Source organism: Sapajus apella, unplaced genomic scaffold (assembly GCF_009761245.1).
Source record: "Sapajus apella isolate SASKATOON/1434 unplaced genomic scaffold, GSC_monkey_1.0 scaffold12, whole genome shotgun sequence".
Lineage (NCBI taxonomy): Eukaryota > Metazoa > Chordata > Mammalia > Primates > Cebidae > Sapajus > Sapajus apella.
The window spans coordinates 8358685-8375686 of NW_022436952.1; the positions used below are offsets into that span (position 1 = coordinate 8358685).

Sequence of the window (17002 nt, forward strand, 5' to 3'; positions counted from 1 at the left end):
CTCCCCCACAAGCTGGCATATGTGGATGTTGGCTCTGTTTGCCTTTGACCCCTAGTGAAAGAAAATACTGAGGTAATGCCTGAATGGGGGGCATGGAGAGAGGGAGATGCAAACGGGGTGCCAGCTGGGGCCAGGGCAGGAGTCGGGGGTGAGGGGAGGTTTGGGAGCAGGAACCTCTCTTCCATTCTGTCTGCATCTGAATCATATACTCATATCTATTCTTTTTTTTTTTTGAGACAGAGTCTCGCTCTGTCGCCCAGGCTGGAGTGCAGTGGCTCCATCTCAGCTCACTGCAGCCTCTACCTCCTGGGTTCAAGCAATTCTCCTGTCTCAAAGCCTCCAGAGTAGCTGGGACTACAGGTGCATGTCCCTACAAGCTAATTTTCCGTATTTTTAGTGGAGACGGGCTTCACCATGTTGGTCAGGCTCCTGACCTCAGGTGATCCGCCCACTCGGCCTCCCAAAGTGCTGGGATTGCAGGTTTGAGCCACGGTGCCTGGCCTCAGATGTATGCTTTATCACTCCATTTCAGATCTTCTTCCGCATGTGGCTCATGTGTCTCTGTTTGTCTGTCTCCTGTCTTTCCCCTGTCCCTTCACTGTTTTTCAGCTGCTATCAGCCCCTGTGGGGACAACAGATCAGAACTTGGTCACCATCACGGACATCCATGTCTGACCCGGGCTTATTACCCCGGGGGCCCGTCAGCTCCAGCCCAGCACCTTTCACACTGGTCTTCTCTTCACAAAGGACCACAGGTCCCTCCTCAAGCCTTCCCCCCAGGCTCTCCTTGTCCCTGAATACTAATGTCTAAAGGTCAGCCCAGCTACCACCAATGTGCACGTGACATGTCCTGCCTCCCCTTTGGATTAGAGGAAGAAGCCGTGTCCCTCCCATCAGACAGAGGGGCTCCTCAAAGTTAGGCATTGCATCCATGCATTCAGACAGAGAGCTCTCTGAAGTCAGAGAGTGTGTCTCCCAAAGAGAACGGGCTTCCTTGAGGGTATAACGTAGGTTTCCCCATCAGACTGGGGGCAGGCCTGTGTCACTTCCTTCCTCTAGATTTTCCTGGTTTCCTGCTTGGGCTCTGCTGGAAAGTACAGGAAGTATTTAGCATGATTCCCTCCCCACCATCCATCTCTCGATCCAAACCTGTCCAAACTGGAACTTTAACATTCACCCCAATCCAGTAAGCCCAACTTCCTTGAGTCCCTCTTCAGTTCTGTCCGCCCTTTCTCAGATGGGTTCTGCTTCCCTGAGGCTGCTAGCGATAAGGAAAGACAGCAATATGAATACCCAGCACTCCACAAAGAATCCTACAGGCAAGGACATTGCCCAATCACCAATGCCTCGTATCCCAATTCTACCTGAGATTCAAGCACATTTCCTCCTGAAAGACTTTCTGAACCAGGAAGTCTTCCATCTCATCTCTGGCTGTATTTGGAGCTCATTTGCCTGACGGTTTTTGAATGCTACTTTTTTTTCAAGCTCACAAAAGCACTTTCCATTTGAGGCAAAGAGGAGTCTTGCCGAGAGGGTTACAGTTCCAAGCGGCCAAAACTCAGCTGCTGGTGGCACCGTTTTGACCTGGTAGATTTTGCTTCTCTTTGGTCAGAAAAGGGTATTTAGGTTGTGCTTTCCCCAGCGGGGCAAAAGAAGGGCACAACAAACTGGAAGAGACTTCTACTCTACTGACAGGCCTCGTCAGATCCAACATCAAGCCACACACACCCTCGCTGGCCACTCTACAGGTTGCTGTCCTGCTGCTGAGTGACACAGGCTACACTACATTTGCAAGGAAAAAATGAGGCAGGAAACACAGGTATAGGTCACTTAGGGATGAGCAGGCATCCACAGCTTCAAAACTCTTCATGGAAGGGGTAATCCTTGTGGGAGGCGCAGCTCACCAAGGCACAGGCCCTCCAGTTCCTATTGTAGCTGAGTAAGGTGGTCATATCCTGGCTGCTCAGTTCAAAGTCAAAGACCTTAAAGTTCTCAGCAATGCGTTCTGGTGTCACAGACTCGGGGATCACCACCAAGTTCCTCTGCATGGGGAACCGGATCAGGACCTGGGCTGTAGTTTTACTGTGCTTGTCTGTGATCGCCTTGATCCTGGGATCCTCCAGGAGAGAAGGGTCCTCGGGTTTGGCCCAGGGCCTGTCGGGAGAGCCGAGGGGGCTGTAGGTGGTCACCACGATGCCTTTGGACTGGGAGTACTGGATTAACTTCTCGTGAGTGAGGAACAGGTGGCACTCAATCTGGTTAACTGCGGGCTTATACTTTAAGCCAGGTTTGTCTAAGATCCTCTCCACCTGGAGATGGTTGAAGTTGGAGATACCAATAGCTTTCACCAGCCCTTCATCCACCATGGCCGCCCACGCGTCCAGAATGTTGGTGTCTCTGGGAACCATGTTGCCCGACTCATCCAATGGGAAAAATTCCTTCCCAGGCTTAAAGCTAGTTGGCCAGTGAATAAGGTAGAGGTCCAGGTAGCCCAGCTTAAGGTCACTGAGCATCCTCAGGCAGGCTCCTTTCACCAGGCCCTTCTCATGGTACGTGCACCACAGCTTGCTGACGATGAAGAGCGCCTCACGCTTCATCACCTGCTCCCGGAGCTTCTTCTGAATGGCCACACGCACCTCATTCTCATTCTGGTACACGTGGGCACAGTCAATGCGGTGGTACCCAACATTGATGGCCACCTTCACAGCCTCAGTCTCCTGCCTGGAGGGGACTTCCAGATGCCCAGCCCGAGGATGGCATCTTGGCACCATTGTTGAACACGAGGTGGCTGGCCATGGCTGCTGCGCTCCCCAGACCCCCGCCCGGAACCATCTTGAATGCTTTTTTTTTAAATAAACTTTTACAGTTTGGGTTTAATAATTTTAGATTTACAGTAAAGTTGCAAAGAAAGTACAGAAAATTCCCATATATACCTTATCCAGTTCCCCTAATGTTAACATCCTACATCATCACGGAACATTTGCCAAAAGGAAGACGTCAACATTAGTACTATGTCACTGTGAGCTGAACTCCAGACTTTATACGGACTTCACGAATTTTTCTCCTGAGGTCCCTTTTCCGTTCCAGGATTCCATCCAGGATATCATTTGCATTTGGTGCTTGCGTCTCCTTGGTCACCTCTGGTTCTTGAGAATTTCTTAGTCTCTCCTTGTTTTTCATGACTGACAGTTTCAAGGAGTACCGGTCAGGTATTCCCCCCTCTTTTTTTTTTTTTGAGACAGAATCTCACTCTGTCACCCAGGCTGGAGTGCAGTGGCACGATCTCAGCTGACTGCAACCTCTGCCTCCCGGGTTCAAGTGATTCTCCTGCCTCAGCCTCCTCAGTAGATGGGACTACAGGCACGTGCTACAACGCCTGGCTATTTTTTGGATTTTAGTAGGACAGGTTTTTGCCATGTTGGCCAGGCTGGTCTGGAACTCCTTCTGGTCAGGTATTCTATAGAATGTCCTACTGTTAGTTTTCAGCAGTAAAAGGCTTTACTCAAACAAAACCTTCTGTAGAGTCCTAGTCTGTGAGCAGATAACAATGGAGTTGCCCTGGTCACAGCAGTGACGAGAGAGAATCTCCTGAATATGAATCTTCATGGAACCCCCTGAAAATTATAAGAAACCCCCAGGATACCATGGAATCCAGTTTGAAAATCATTAATTTAGGCCAAGCTCTATTTGGTGCCTGGTTTTGTGCTATAAAACCCTAAACAGGGAATTATAAACTAAGTCTCACATAATTCTGGTGACAGGGTCACCACAAATGTTCTTTTCTTTTCTTTCTCTTTTTTTTTTTTTTTTTTTTTTGAGACAGAGTCTCACTTTGTTGCCCAGGCTGGAGGGCAGTGGCACGATCTCAGCTCACTACAACCTCTGCTTCCCAGGTTCAAGCAATTGTCCTGTCTCAGCCTCTGGAGCAACTGGGATTACAGGCATGTACCACTGCACCTGGCTAATTTGTGTATTTTTAGTAGAGATGGGGTTTCGCCATGTTGGTGAGGCTGGTCTCAAACGCCTGACCTCAGGTGATCCACCTGCCTTGGCCTCCCAAAGTGCTAGGATTACAGGCATGAGCCACTGCGCCCAGCCCACAAATTGTCCAGAAGGCACCAATGGCTGGAGAGATCTGTGAAATCTGCCTTTCCTCAGCCTGTATGGTGGGGGTCCCTGTGGGACTGTAATACCCTTTTCCCCTGGCTGAGGGGAAAGCTGGAGGCTGCTGCCTTGATATTCTTCCCCAAGTATCACCCTCAGGCAAAGGGAGTCCCGAGGTCTCGGGCAGGACAGTCATCCTAGGGCTCGTTGTTGTGAGGGTGTAAAGGCCTGACTCCTTCCTTGTCTCAAGGCAGGGACAACTCCCAAGGGCTACCTCTGCTCCAGGGCTCCTTGTGGTGTCAGCCGAGGCCTTTGTTGTGAATGCACTGCAGTGAAATGTCTGTTTCTGCCCAGTCCCACTGCACTTGCTCCCTCCAAAATTTCTGCACATAAAACTCCATCTTAGAGTCTGTTTCCTGGGGACCTAACCGAAGACAGCTGGTGCCAGGATGGCCTAAAGAAGAAGACTCTGGGCCAGACATGATGGCTCACTCCTGCAATCCCAGGACTTTGGGAGGCCAAGGTGGAAGGATAGCTGGAGCTCCGGAGTTTGAGACCAGCCGAGCAACGTGGCAAGACCTCATCTCTATTAAAAACATAAAAATAAAAATTATCTGGGTGCGGTGGCTCATACCTGTAATCACAGCACTTTGGGAGGTCAAGGCAGGCAGATCACTTGAGGTCAGGAGTTCAAGACCAGTCTGGCCAACATGGTGAAACCCCACCTCTACTAAAAACACAAAAATTAGCTGAGTGTGGTGGCATATACCTGTAATCCCAACTACTCGGGAGGCTGAGGTATAAGAATCTCTTGACCCAGGAGACAGAGGTTGCAGTGAGCCAAGATGGTGCCACTGCACACCAGCCTGGGGGACAAAAAAAAAAGATTAGTCAGGTGTGCTGTCACATGCCTGTAGTATCAGCTACTCAGGAGGCTGAGGAGGGCGAGGCTGCAGTGAGCCATGATCATGCCACTGCACTCCAGCCTGGGTGACAGAGCAAGATGCTGTCTCCCCCAAAAAAAGAGAGAGAGAGAGAGAGAAGCAGACTCTGAATCACTGACCAGCCAGCTTTATACTAAGTACAGTACAAACGCTAGAACTGTCATAGCAGATAGAAGATGGGATCATAAAGCTCGGAGAAGTGGGCATGCTAGAGTGGATACATTAGGTAAAAACCAAACATTCACCAAATAGTTTCTAGAGGATGACAGCGGACCAGAGCAAACACAACTGAGTATTAGCCCGCTGACAGCTGCTGCTCCAGGTGCTGTACCTTTGCTAAAGCAGAGGAACATGCCTCAGGTGCATAGTACGTGGGCATTGATCTGGGAAATGCATTCTGTCTCATCCTTATCGGAAAGAAATAGAAACAATTTGCATTCACTTGGGAAGGACAGCAGTATACATTTAAGGTCTTGTTTTAGAGTATATTAACTTTCCCCCTCTGTCGTAAAAGTCCGAAGACACCTGGAGCATCTGGACATTCTGCAGAATAGTGTGTTGGTCTACTCTTCTTCTTCCTCTTCTTCTTCTTCTTTTTTTTTTTTTTGAGACGGAGTTTCACTCTCATTGCCCAGGCTGGAGTGCAATTGTGAGAACTTTGTTCACTGCAACCTCTGCCTTCTGGGTTCAAGTGAATCTCCTGCCTCAGCCTCCCAAGTAGCTGGGATTACAGGTGTATGCTACCACACCAAGCTAATTTTTTTTTTTTTGTATTTTTTATAGAGACGGGGTTTCACCATGTCAGTCAGGCTGGTCTTGAACTCCTGACCTCAGATGATCCACCTGCCTCAGTCTCCCAAAGTGCTGGAATTACAGGTGTGAGCCATGGTGCCTGGCCACTTTGGTCTACTCTTGTGATGACATCATGTTAATTGAACCAGAAAAGTGCCACGGAGCCTTGGTAAGTACATGCATTCCAGAGGATGGGAAGAAAAACCCCTACAAAGATTTAGTCTTATTAACGTCAGTGAGCTCTTTAGTGGTTTGGCAGAAGCATGCCTAGATATCCACTCCAAAGAAAAGGAGAAATTCTTGGCCAAGAGATAAGAAAGCACATCTGGGCCAGGTGCAGTGGTGCATACCTATAATCCCAGCACTTTGGGATGCCAAGGCAGGTGGATCATGAGGTTCAGGAGATCAAGACCATTCTGGCCAATATGGTGAAACCCCGTCTCTACTAAAAATGCAGAAATTGTCCAGGCCTGGTGGCTCGTGCCTGTAGTCCCAGCTACTCAGGAGGCTGAGGCAGGAGAATCACTTGAACCCAGGAGGTGGAGGTTGCAGTGAGCCAAGATCGCTCCACTGCACTCTAGCCTGGCGACAGAGCAAGACTCCATCTCATAAAAAAAAAAATTGCACATCTGGTAGGCCTCCTCAGACTCTGGAGAAAGCATGTTCTACATCTGGGAATATGTTTACAGATGACATTGAAGGCTGTCAAATTTGAGTGGGACGCAGAGCAAGAAAGAGCTGTTCAACAGTTCCAGATGAGGTGCAAAGGAACCTGCCACTTGGACCCCAAGACCCACAGACCCTATGCATTAGGGGTATTTGTGGCATCAAAAAAGACTGACAACACAATAGGAGACTCACAATGCAGACCTCTAGAGCTCTGGAGGACTATTCACTAGTGAGAAACAGCTTACTGCGTGCTACAGGACCCTCATAGAAACAGAACACCTAACCAGGAGACATCACAGGACCAGAGCTGCCTGTCACCAGCTGAATCCTGACTGACTCTCCATCTTTCCATGAATCTCCTCAAAACTGAGCTGTTCACTTAAATGTCCTGGATCTCTCTGAATGTCCCTTATGTGTCTATCAAGGTCCCTCCCACTTAACATGTCACTTGGCCAGGGATGCACTCTTCCAGCTATAGGTGGCCAGAGACCAGGGTAACAGGACAGTTCCCCCCACCTGACTACATTTCATGACTCAGACGACAGATTTAATGGCTATAGAATTTTCCTAAAGTGTGGTTCATGGACCACTGGGGGTTCCCTAAAGGTACACAGGTGTCCATGGGAAACCTCTGAGGAAAAAAGATGGAACTGCTCTGCTCATAAATCTGAAATGCAAAATCGATTTAAGATTCTCTCCACAATTCCATCTTGTTGGTTTGTTTGTTTATCTACCTATCTCTCTATTTATTTCAGAGACAAGTTCTCACTCTGTCACCCAGGCTGGAGTGCAGTGGTGTGATCACAGCTTACTGGGCTATGTGATCATAGCCTTGAACTGAGCTCAAATGATCCTTCTGCCTCAACCTCCTGAGTAGCTAGGACTACAGGCACACGCCACTACACCCAGCAAATCTTTAAATTTTTTGTAGAGATGAGGTCTCCCAATGTTGCCCAGGCTGGTCTTGAACTCTTGGGCTCGAGCAATCCTCCTGCCTCAGCTTCCCAAAGCACTGGGATTGCAGGCGTGAGCCACTGAGCCCAGCCCCATTTTGTTCTTAATAACTGCCACATTCTCCAACATTGTGCATCTCTAATTTGGATGTGGCTGATCTAGCTTGGGTACATCATCTCCAGAGTTATATTGTCATGTCACTTATGGGTTCTTGGTTATTACTTTTGTGATGTGTAATATCCTCAACCCAAATAATAAGCCAATGATTCAAAAGTGGTTAATTACAGCCTAAGAACAGTGATGAAAATAGTAACCCAAATACTATCGCTGAGAATCATGTTATAAAAGTAAATATGTAGTGTCCAGGCATATGGCCGGGCTTAAAAAAGAAAGAAAGAAAGAAAGAAGAAAAGTAAATACGTAGTGAACAAGAATCTAGTTCAAAAATATGTAAATCTCTAAGAACTGGGACGCGTCTGACAATTTCATACAAGCAGCTGAGAAAGTATAAATAGTGAGTATGATGTTGACGATCTGAAACTCAGCTTTGCTGGGCTGGTGATCTATTCCATTTTAATCCCCAGTGAGTTGTGTGTTATGAAACTTTGTCAAATAGTGGCATAAAGCCATCAAGATTTTCACATCATTTCAAACACAGCACAGTGACCTTTCTGGTAAATCATCACAGACTTTTTTTTTTTTTTTTCCAGAACAAGAGCAAAATAAGCTTTCCAGGACAAAATTAATGGATTTTCCCCCAGTAAATGCAGGAAGAAAAACAGAAGGACAGAGGCAGTATTTAAAAGTGCACTCCTCTTAGTAAAACACAGCGACAAAGCAATGCTATCGGAGAAGATTGTAACACAACTGTGTTATTAATGATTCACGCTCCTCTCAGAGAGAAGGAAAAACCGACTTTTGGCAAATTTCATTTATCAAATGACAGTGTTGGCTATCACACAGTATCAATTGCAAATATTATGAGAAAATAGCTTGATTTTAATAAATCCGGCTATCTTATGCTCCTCAATTAAAAACGTAAGCTTTTGCCCAGTGATAATTTGGGTAATACCAAAATTTTTAAAAAGGTAATGATATTTTGTTACTCTAAGGTGAGGTTTGAACTCTCAGTTATTACATACATTGTCATCTGAGCAAGCTGTTTAAGATCTTAGAATCGATCTTCAGTGGCCTAGTCCATGACTTAAGGAAATGGTTTCATTTCATCTCTTCTCAAATCTTCTTGGGGCCCCATGTGAAGTTGGCTAGAAATCAGTACTATGCTGCTGAGTCTGGTGGCTCGTGCCTGAGATTCCAGCATTTGAGAGGCCAAAGTGGGTGAATTGAGTCCAGGAGTTCAAGACCATTCAGGGCAACATAGCAAAACCTCGTCTCTACAAAAAGTACAAAAAGAATTAGCCAGACTTGGTGGCTCATGCCTGTGGTTCCAGCAACTGGGGTGGGGTGGTGGGGAGCTGAGGTGGGAGGATCACTTGAGCCTGGGAGGCGGAGATTGCAGTGAGCTGAGATCATGCCACTGCACTCCAGCCTGGGCAACAGAGTGGGACTCTTTCTCAATAAACCAAACCAAACCAAAACCAAAACCAAACCAAACCAACCCCCCCCCCATTTCTTCTGAGTCCACTCAAGACCACTTCTGAGATCCTGAGTGGCTTGCTCAAATGGCAATATATTCAATCTCTGTATTGTCCAGACGTCACCCATGACAATGTTTACTGTGGAGGAGCAAGTTAGCAGAATTTCTTAAAACCAAACAGCAGTACAACTGCTCCATTATGATTTTGATTCTTTCTCAGCACTTGGTGATTTTGTTTCTGAGCAGGAGAAAGGAATCGGTGACATATTATTAAGACTATTTAAAAACCACATCCAAACATTACATCAGAACTTAAAGAATTCTTTCCGGAGTCAAATTCAAGCAAAGAAAAAATACGGCTCTGCTTGCTCCCCCCGACCTCCTCTCTCTCGGTGAAATCCTGAGTCTTCTGGCTTTTGGAAGCTTTGTACCTTTTGGCCTAATGTTCGAGAGAGGGGAGAGCAGTTTTCAGGAGGACACAGGTTTGTGATTTCTGAATTCTTCTTTGGTCTGAACCCAGAACCATCTGTCAGAGCCACCAAACATTTGCTGCCATTTCTAAAGACCTATAATTGTGGTTTAGGATTTTTCTAATTTGGTACAAATAAGGAATAAGAAAAGAAACCGACAGAATAGGAAAACTCCTTATGGCTCCTACCGTCACACAGGGCGCAGAGGTACTGGCGGAAATTTTCAAAGGGTATCATCACCCTCCCTTATATGTAACAATTATCCTTCATGTTACTTTCTACACAGTTGCATTTCAAAATGATTTTAGAATTACACTGTTCTTTTTAAGTTTGTTTCAAGTGGGTGGTTGGTATGTGAGCTCAGTGCCCTGTAAAGGCTGCTGCTGAGTGTGAGAAACACTCCCCTTGCTGCGGAGGCTGCATTCCATGGCAGATAAAGAAATCCCACAGGGAATCCAGGGAGGCCCCTAGGATCCTGTGAGCCCTGCTTGTCCAGCGCAGCCCTGCGGCGTCAGCTGAGCTGACCCAGTCATAGCCTCCTGGTGGGTCCCCAGCTCTTGCTCACACCAGAGCAATGCTCTGCTCAATGTCCAAAAACTCTGTCCCAGCTGTTCTGCTCAAAGTCCAGTGAGGGAAATACTAGTGTCCCTATTTTACAGATGAGGACCCAGAGAGTTTCTCCCCAAAGGCACCCAGCTTGGAGGGGAGAGGCTAGGAGAGGACCCGGCAACTTTTCATGCCCCTTGCCCCAGAGACGCTTTCCCCTATACTTAGATGTCTGCAAAACAACCTAAAGGACAGAGTCCAGAATGCTCCGGTTTACTTAAGACTTAGGTCCGGGCACCTGCTTATGCTGTCTCAATCTTCACAACCATCTTCACAGTGAAATACATGGGTCATTAGCTCCACCTTACAGATGAGCAAACTGAGGTTCAGAAAGGTTAAGTCACTTGCCCTTGGTCCCATTGCAGATGAGTGGCAACTTCTTCAAACTGAGGTCTGGCAGCCAAGTGTGGGTTTTTAACTTCCCCCTGCAAAATGGACATCAAGTGGGGTTCTCCCTGTAAAATCTCTCCACCCATGGATTCTCCCCGAGCTGCCTTCCGCCTGCCTTGCAGCCTCTGCAAACTCCTGCCACAGCCTCCCAGCTCCTCTACCTGCCCCTTGCCTCCTTGGATCCAAATCCTCCGAAAGGCAGCAGGCAGGTGGTCTTGCCACCGGTGCCTCATCCTTCCTCCCCACTCTGCCCCCTGCGCAGTGGTCCCCTCGCCCTGGGCCCTGCCTGCCCGCTCAGGGCTAGCGAACGTGCAGTTGAGCTTCGGGGCCGGTACTCTCACTTCCCTCGGGCCTTCCAGCCGCCTCCATCCAAGGCCAGGGGCATCCCGCCCAGTGCGCACCCTGCCCTGTTCTCCCCATCTCCACCTACCATCCCACCCCCACTCTCCCCTACCCTGCTCTTCAAAGACTCACCTTGGGTCCTTGGCTGTGGGCTCTCTCCCAGGCTCCGATCTGTCCCTCCCGGCACCCTACTCTGCCTAGCTGCCCACTCCCATCCCACCCTCCTGAGGATCTTCTCTGGGAGGACTGGGGTACGATTGTTAGGTTCATCTGGCTCCTATCACAGTGACTGGCGCACGGAGGGAGCAGTGCAGTTGTGCTATGAGAGCTTGGCCTGCGGGCTCAGACTTCCAGTTCAAATCCCAGCTGCTCCTTTTCCCAGCAGTGTGACTGTTGGCAACTTACTCCCTTTTCTGAGCCTCAGTTTCCTCATCTCTAAAATGGGGATCATAGATCTTGTTCATAAGGTTGTGAGAACCTGAAGTAGGTAGAACAGTGCCTGGTGGAAGTAAGCACGTAGTGTGTATTAGAAAATATTTATTCTTATCTTTCATCCTCTTTGTGTTATTAGTTTACTTTCCTTCTCAGCCCACTTCCCTCTCCTGAGGGCCTCATGTGCCTCTGAAAGTCTGGCTCCCTCCCTACTCACTCAAGGTCTGTTTCAAAACCCAAGGGGCAGATCTGTCTTCCACCACATCCCCCATACCAGGGAAGCTGCTCCATCTCCCAGCCCTAGCTCCAAAATTCTAAAACTTAGAGAGTTCTGGAAAGAACTCTGGACTTGGAGAGAAAAGCCCTGTCTCCTGGTCCTGGCTCTGCCCGCCAAATAGCTGTGTGACTTAGGACAGATTGCTTTACTTCTCTGAGCCTTACTTTTTACTACTCTGAAATGGTAATGATCCCAGCCCCACCTGCACCATAGGGTTGTCCCAATGCTCAATTGCACAATCTGGAGACCGGGTGCTTCGTAAACCAAGGCAGGATGAAGAAATACAGAGCCTGGTGACCACAGGGTTGGGAGGAAAGACCAGGACCAGGCCTGCAGACTTCTGGTCAGGGATGTGCCAAGGGTGTGGCCACTGAGCTCTGGGCTGGGTAGCAACTGTAATGAGGTGGCGCTGATTGGGAATAAGCCTGGTCCCAAGCTTTGTCCAAAGTCACACAAAGACTTCTGCTGGTCACTGTCTCCCTGCCACCTGCTCTCGCCACTTCTCCAAAACACCTTTAAGTGCTTCTCGGGTCCCCAGAACTCCCTGGATCCTGATGCCCAGAGGCCCTGCCAAGTCTGACCGTCAGCCACAGCTCTCCCCACCCCCTTCCCACTCTCAACTCCAGCCCAGCTGAATTAGGAATTTCCTAATATTAGTCATGATTTTTTCAGTTGCAAGTGCCAACAGCCTAAGTCAAAGTGGCTTAAACAGAAAATTGAAGATATTTGGCTTATTTAACCAAAAAGGTCAGTACCGTTGCATCTATGGGCTGAAATCAGATCAAGAAGACTCAGTTTCTCTACCTCCTCTTTTGCTTTTCTCTGAAATAGCTTTTTTATTGGACAGCTTGGCTCTGTTTGGTGGTCTCAGGCAGCTGCCTCGGACTTATTTTCTAGAAGCTAAGCAATCCCAGGAGAAAAACCAGAACCTCTTTCACAATAGTTTCAAGGGGAGAAAAAAAAATCCCAAGATTTGTCAGGCGTGGTGGTTCACGCCTGTGAACCCAGCATTTTGGGAGGCTGAGGCAGGTGAGTTCAAAACCAGCCTGGCCAACATGGCGAAACCCCGTCTCTACTAAATATACAAAAATTAGCCAGGTGTGGTGGCGGGCGCCTGTAATCCCAGAGACTAGGGAGGCTAAGGGAAAAGAATCACTTGAACCCAGGAGGTGAAGGTTGCAGTGAGCCGAGATTGTGCCACTGCACTCCAGCCTGGACGACAGAGCAAGACTGCATCTCAAAAAGAAAATCCCAAGATTGGCCCATATTGAACTGACTTAAGTCATGTGCCCTTGACCATGGCCAGCAGATGAAATATGCTGGTTGAGTTGGGCATGTGCCCACACCAGCAACGGATCGACCAAGAGTGGGGGAAGGGCAGTTCCCTAAAAAAAAGTCTGGATGCTGTTTCTGGAAGAAGGAGAAACAAACGCTAAGGCAGGTAGAAACACTCAATGTCCAAAACATTTCACCTTTTGGCTGCTGGCATACATACACACACCTACTTTTCCCATACACATAATTTTTATAAGCTTTTTTGTTATCATTTTTCTTTTCATTTGGAAATAATTTCAAGTTTATAGAAAGGTTCCAAGAATAGTGCAAAGATGTTGTGTTTCCTGAAGCATTTGATGGTAAATTGCTAACATGATGTTCCATCACCCATGAATACTCTTGTGTGTAAATTCTACAATAATGCTCTCCTAAACAACCACAATGCAACCATAAAAATATAAATATGGCCAGGTGCGGTGGCTCAAGCCTGTAATTCCAGCACTTTGGGAGGCCGAGGTGGGTGAATCACGAGGTCAAGAGATCGAGACCATCCTGGTCAACATGGTGAAACCCCGTCTCTACTAAAAATACAAAAAATTAGCTGGGCATAGTGGCACGTGCCTGTAATCCCAGCTACTCAGGAGGCTGAGGCAGAGAATTGCCTGAACCCAGGAGGTGGAGGTTGCGGTGAGCCGAGATCAAGCCATTGCACTCCAGCCTGGGTAACAAGAGCGAAACTCCGTCTCAAAAAAAATAAATAAATAAAATAAATAAATAATAAATAAATACATAAATACATTACTACAATTTATTTATGTTTTGTCATTGGTCCCAAATATCCTTTGTCACAAAAAGACTCGTTTATCTGAAGTCTTTCCTTGCTGTTCTTTTGTAAATTTTGAGGATCACAAATCATGATTTTTTTTTTTTTGAGATGGAGTTTTGCTCTTGTCGGGCAAGCCGGAATGCAGTGGCATGATCTCGGCTCACCGCAACCTCTGGGTTCAAGCAATTCTCCTGCCCCAGCCTCCCAAGTATCTGGGATTGCAGGCATGCACCACCATGCCCGGTTAGTTTTGTATTTTTAGTTGAGATGGGTTTCTTCATGTTGGTCAGGCTTGTATCGAATTCCCGACCTCAGGTGATCTGCCACCCTTGGCCTTCCAAATTGCTGGGATTGCAGGTGTGAGTTGCTGCACCCAGCCCAGGTCATGATTTTGTAGAGTGTCTCTTGGTTTGGGTTTGTCCGATGTTTCCTCATGATTAGATTCAAGTTATGAATTTGGGGTAGGAATATCACAGAAGTGATTCTCCTGCCTCAGCCTCCCAAGTAGAGTAGCTGAGATTACAGGCACATGCCACCACGCCCAAGCTAATTTTTGTATTTTTACTAGAGATGGGGTTTCACCATGTTGGCCAGGCTGGTCTTGAACTCCTGACCTCAAGTGATCCACCACCTTAGGGCTCCCAAAGTGCTGGGATTACAGGCCTGAGCCACCACACCCAGCCTGCACCCATTAATTTTAGAACCCATTAAGGGTTCTTGCCTGAAATATTTTTTTAAAATTATATTTGTTGCTGTTTTAGTTTGGACTGCTGCAACAAAGTACCATAGACTGGACGGCTTATAAATAACAGATGTTTACTTCTCATGGTTCTGGAGGTTGGAAGCCTGAGATCGTAGTGCCAGCATGATCAGGTTCTGGTGAGGGCTCTTGTCTGGGCTGCAGATGGCTAACTTCTTCTTGCATCTTCACATAGCAGAAAGAGAGATTGAGAGCTTGAGAGCTCTCTGGGGTCTCTTTTATAAGGCACTAATCCATTAATGAGAGCTCCACCCTCATGACCTAATGTATTAGTCCATTCTCATGCTGTTAATAAAGACATACCCAGGATTGGGTAATTTATAAAGAAGAAGAGTTTTAAGGGACTCACAGTTTCACATGGCTGGGGAAGCCTCACAATCACTGTGGAAGGCGAAGGAAGAGCAAGGTTTGTCTTATGTGGCAGCAGGCAAGAGAGCGTATGCAGGCAAACATCCCTTTATAAAACCATCAGATCTTGTGAGATTTATTCACTATCATGAGAAGAGCAAGGGGAAAAACCTACTCCCAAGATTCAGCTACCTCCCACCAGGTCCCTCCCACAACATGTGGGGATTATGGGAACTATACTTCAAAACGAGATTTGGGTGGGGATACAGTCAAATCATATTATTCTGCCCCTGCCCCCTCCCAAATATCATGCCCTCACATTTCAAAACACAATAATGCCTTCCCAACAGTACCCCAAAATCTTAACTCATTTCAGTATTAACTCAAAAGTCCAAGTCCAAAGTCTCATCTGAGACAAGGCAAGTCCCTCTGCTTATAAGCCTGTAAAGTCAAAAGCAAGTTAGTTACTTCCTAGATACAGTGGAAGTACAGGCATTGGGTAGATACACTCATACTAAATGAGAGAAATTGGCCAAAACAAAGAGGATACAGGCCCCATCCAAATCCAAAATCCAATAGGGCAATCATGAAACCTTAAAGTTACAAAATTATCTCCTTTGACTCCATGCCTCACATCCAGGGCATGCTGATGCAAGGGGTGGGCTCCCATGGCCTTGGGCCTCTCCACCCCGTGGCTTTGCAGGGTACAGCTTCCTTCCCAGCTGCTTTCTTGGGCTGGCATTGAGTGCCTGCAGCTTTCCCAAGTGCATGGTGCAAGCTGTCAGTGGATCTACCATTCTGGGGTCTGGAGGATGGTTGCCATCTTCTCACAGCTCCACTAGGCAGTGCCCCAGTGGGGACTCTGGGTGTGGGTTTCAACCCTACATTTTCCCTTCTGCACTGCTCTAGCAGGGGTTCTCCATGAGGGCTCCACCCCTGCAGCAAACTTTTGCCTGGACATCAAAGCATTTCCATACATCCTCTGAAATCTAGGCAGAGGTTCCCAAACATCAATTCTTGACTTCTGTGCACCTGAAGGCACAACACCACATGGAAGCTACCAAGGCTTGCAGCTTGCACCCTCTAAAGCCATAGCCTGAGCTGTACCTTGGCCCCTTTTAGCCACAGTTGGAGCAGCTGAGACACAGGGCACCAAGTACCTAGGCTCCACACAGCAGGACATCCTGGGCCCAACAAAACCATTTTTTCCTCCTAGGCCTCCAAGCCTGTGATGGGAGGAGCTGCCACAAAAGTATGACATGCCCTGGAGACATTTTCTCCATTGTCTTGGTGATTGTCATTCAGCTTCTTGTTACTTATGCAAATTTCTTGAACTCCTCCCCAGAAAATGGGTTTTTCTTTTCTGTTGCATCATCAGGCTGCAAATTTTCCAAACTTGTATGTTCTGCCTTCTCTTGAATGCTTTGCCATTTAGCAATTTCTTCCACCAGATGCTCTAAATCATCTGTCTCTAGTTCAAAGTTCCACAGATCTCTAGGGCAGGGGCAAAATGCTGCCAGTCTCTTTGCTAAAGCATAACGAGAGTCACCTTTTCTCCAGTTCCCAACAAGTTTCTTATCTCCATCTGAGACTGCCTCAGCCTGGACTTTATTGTCCATATCATTATCAGCATTTTGGTCAAAGCTATTCAACAATTCCCTAGTTCTGCCCACTGAGAAGGCTTCAAAGTAGTGACATTCTGATGGCAATGAGCACCTAGCATCTACATTTTGGTTTCTAGGTATTATTTTCCACTAAAAGGAATCAGAACCCTTTGGAGAAATGGCTGATTTTAAGGCTGGGGCAGGGAGTGTACAAAATGACTTTTTTTTTTTTTTTTTTTTTTTTTTGAGATGGAGTCTTGCTCTGTCATCCAGGCTGAAGTGCAATGATGCGATCTTGGCTCACTGCAACGTCCGCCTCCTGGGTTCAAGCAATTCTCCTGCCTCAGCCTCCCAAGTAGCTGGGACTACAGATGTCTGCCACCACACCCAGCTAATTTTTTGTATTTTTAGTAGAGATGGGGTTTCACCTTGTTGTCCAGGATGGTCTTGATCTCCTGACCTCGTGATCTGCCTACCTTGGCCTCCCAAACTGCTGGAATTACAGGCAAGAGCCACTGCGCCCAGCCCAAAATGACATCTTATATATTGCCTGGGACATCTCATGACAGAAAGTAAGGAACTGCTCAAAGAATGATGGTGACTATCTAAGTC

General features: G+C 47.4%; 1 pseudogene across 1 annotated transcript; it reads right to left on the reverse strand.

Moving 5' to 3' along the window:
• Positions 1 to 1572: 1572 nt before the first annotated feature.
• On the reverse strand, positions 1573 to 2796 carry LOC116552632 (annotated as a pseudogene). The gene has a single exon (XR_004269470.1). The product of XR_004269470.1 is annotated as an aldo-keto reductase family 1 member B1 pseudogene (transcript).
• Between the last annotated feature and the right edge of the window lie 14206 nt (positions 2797 to 17002).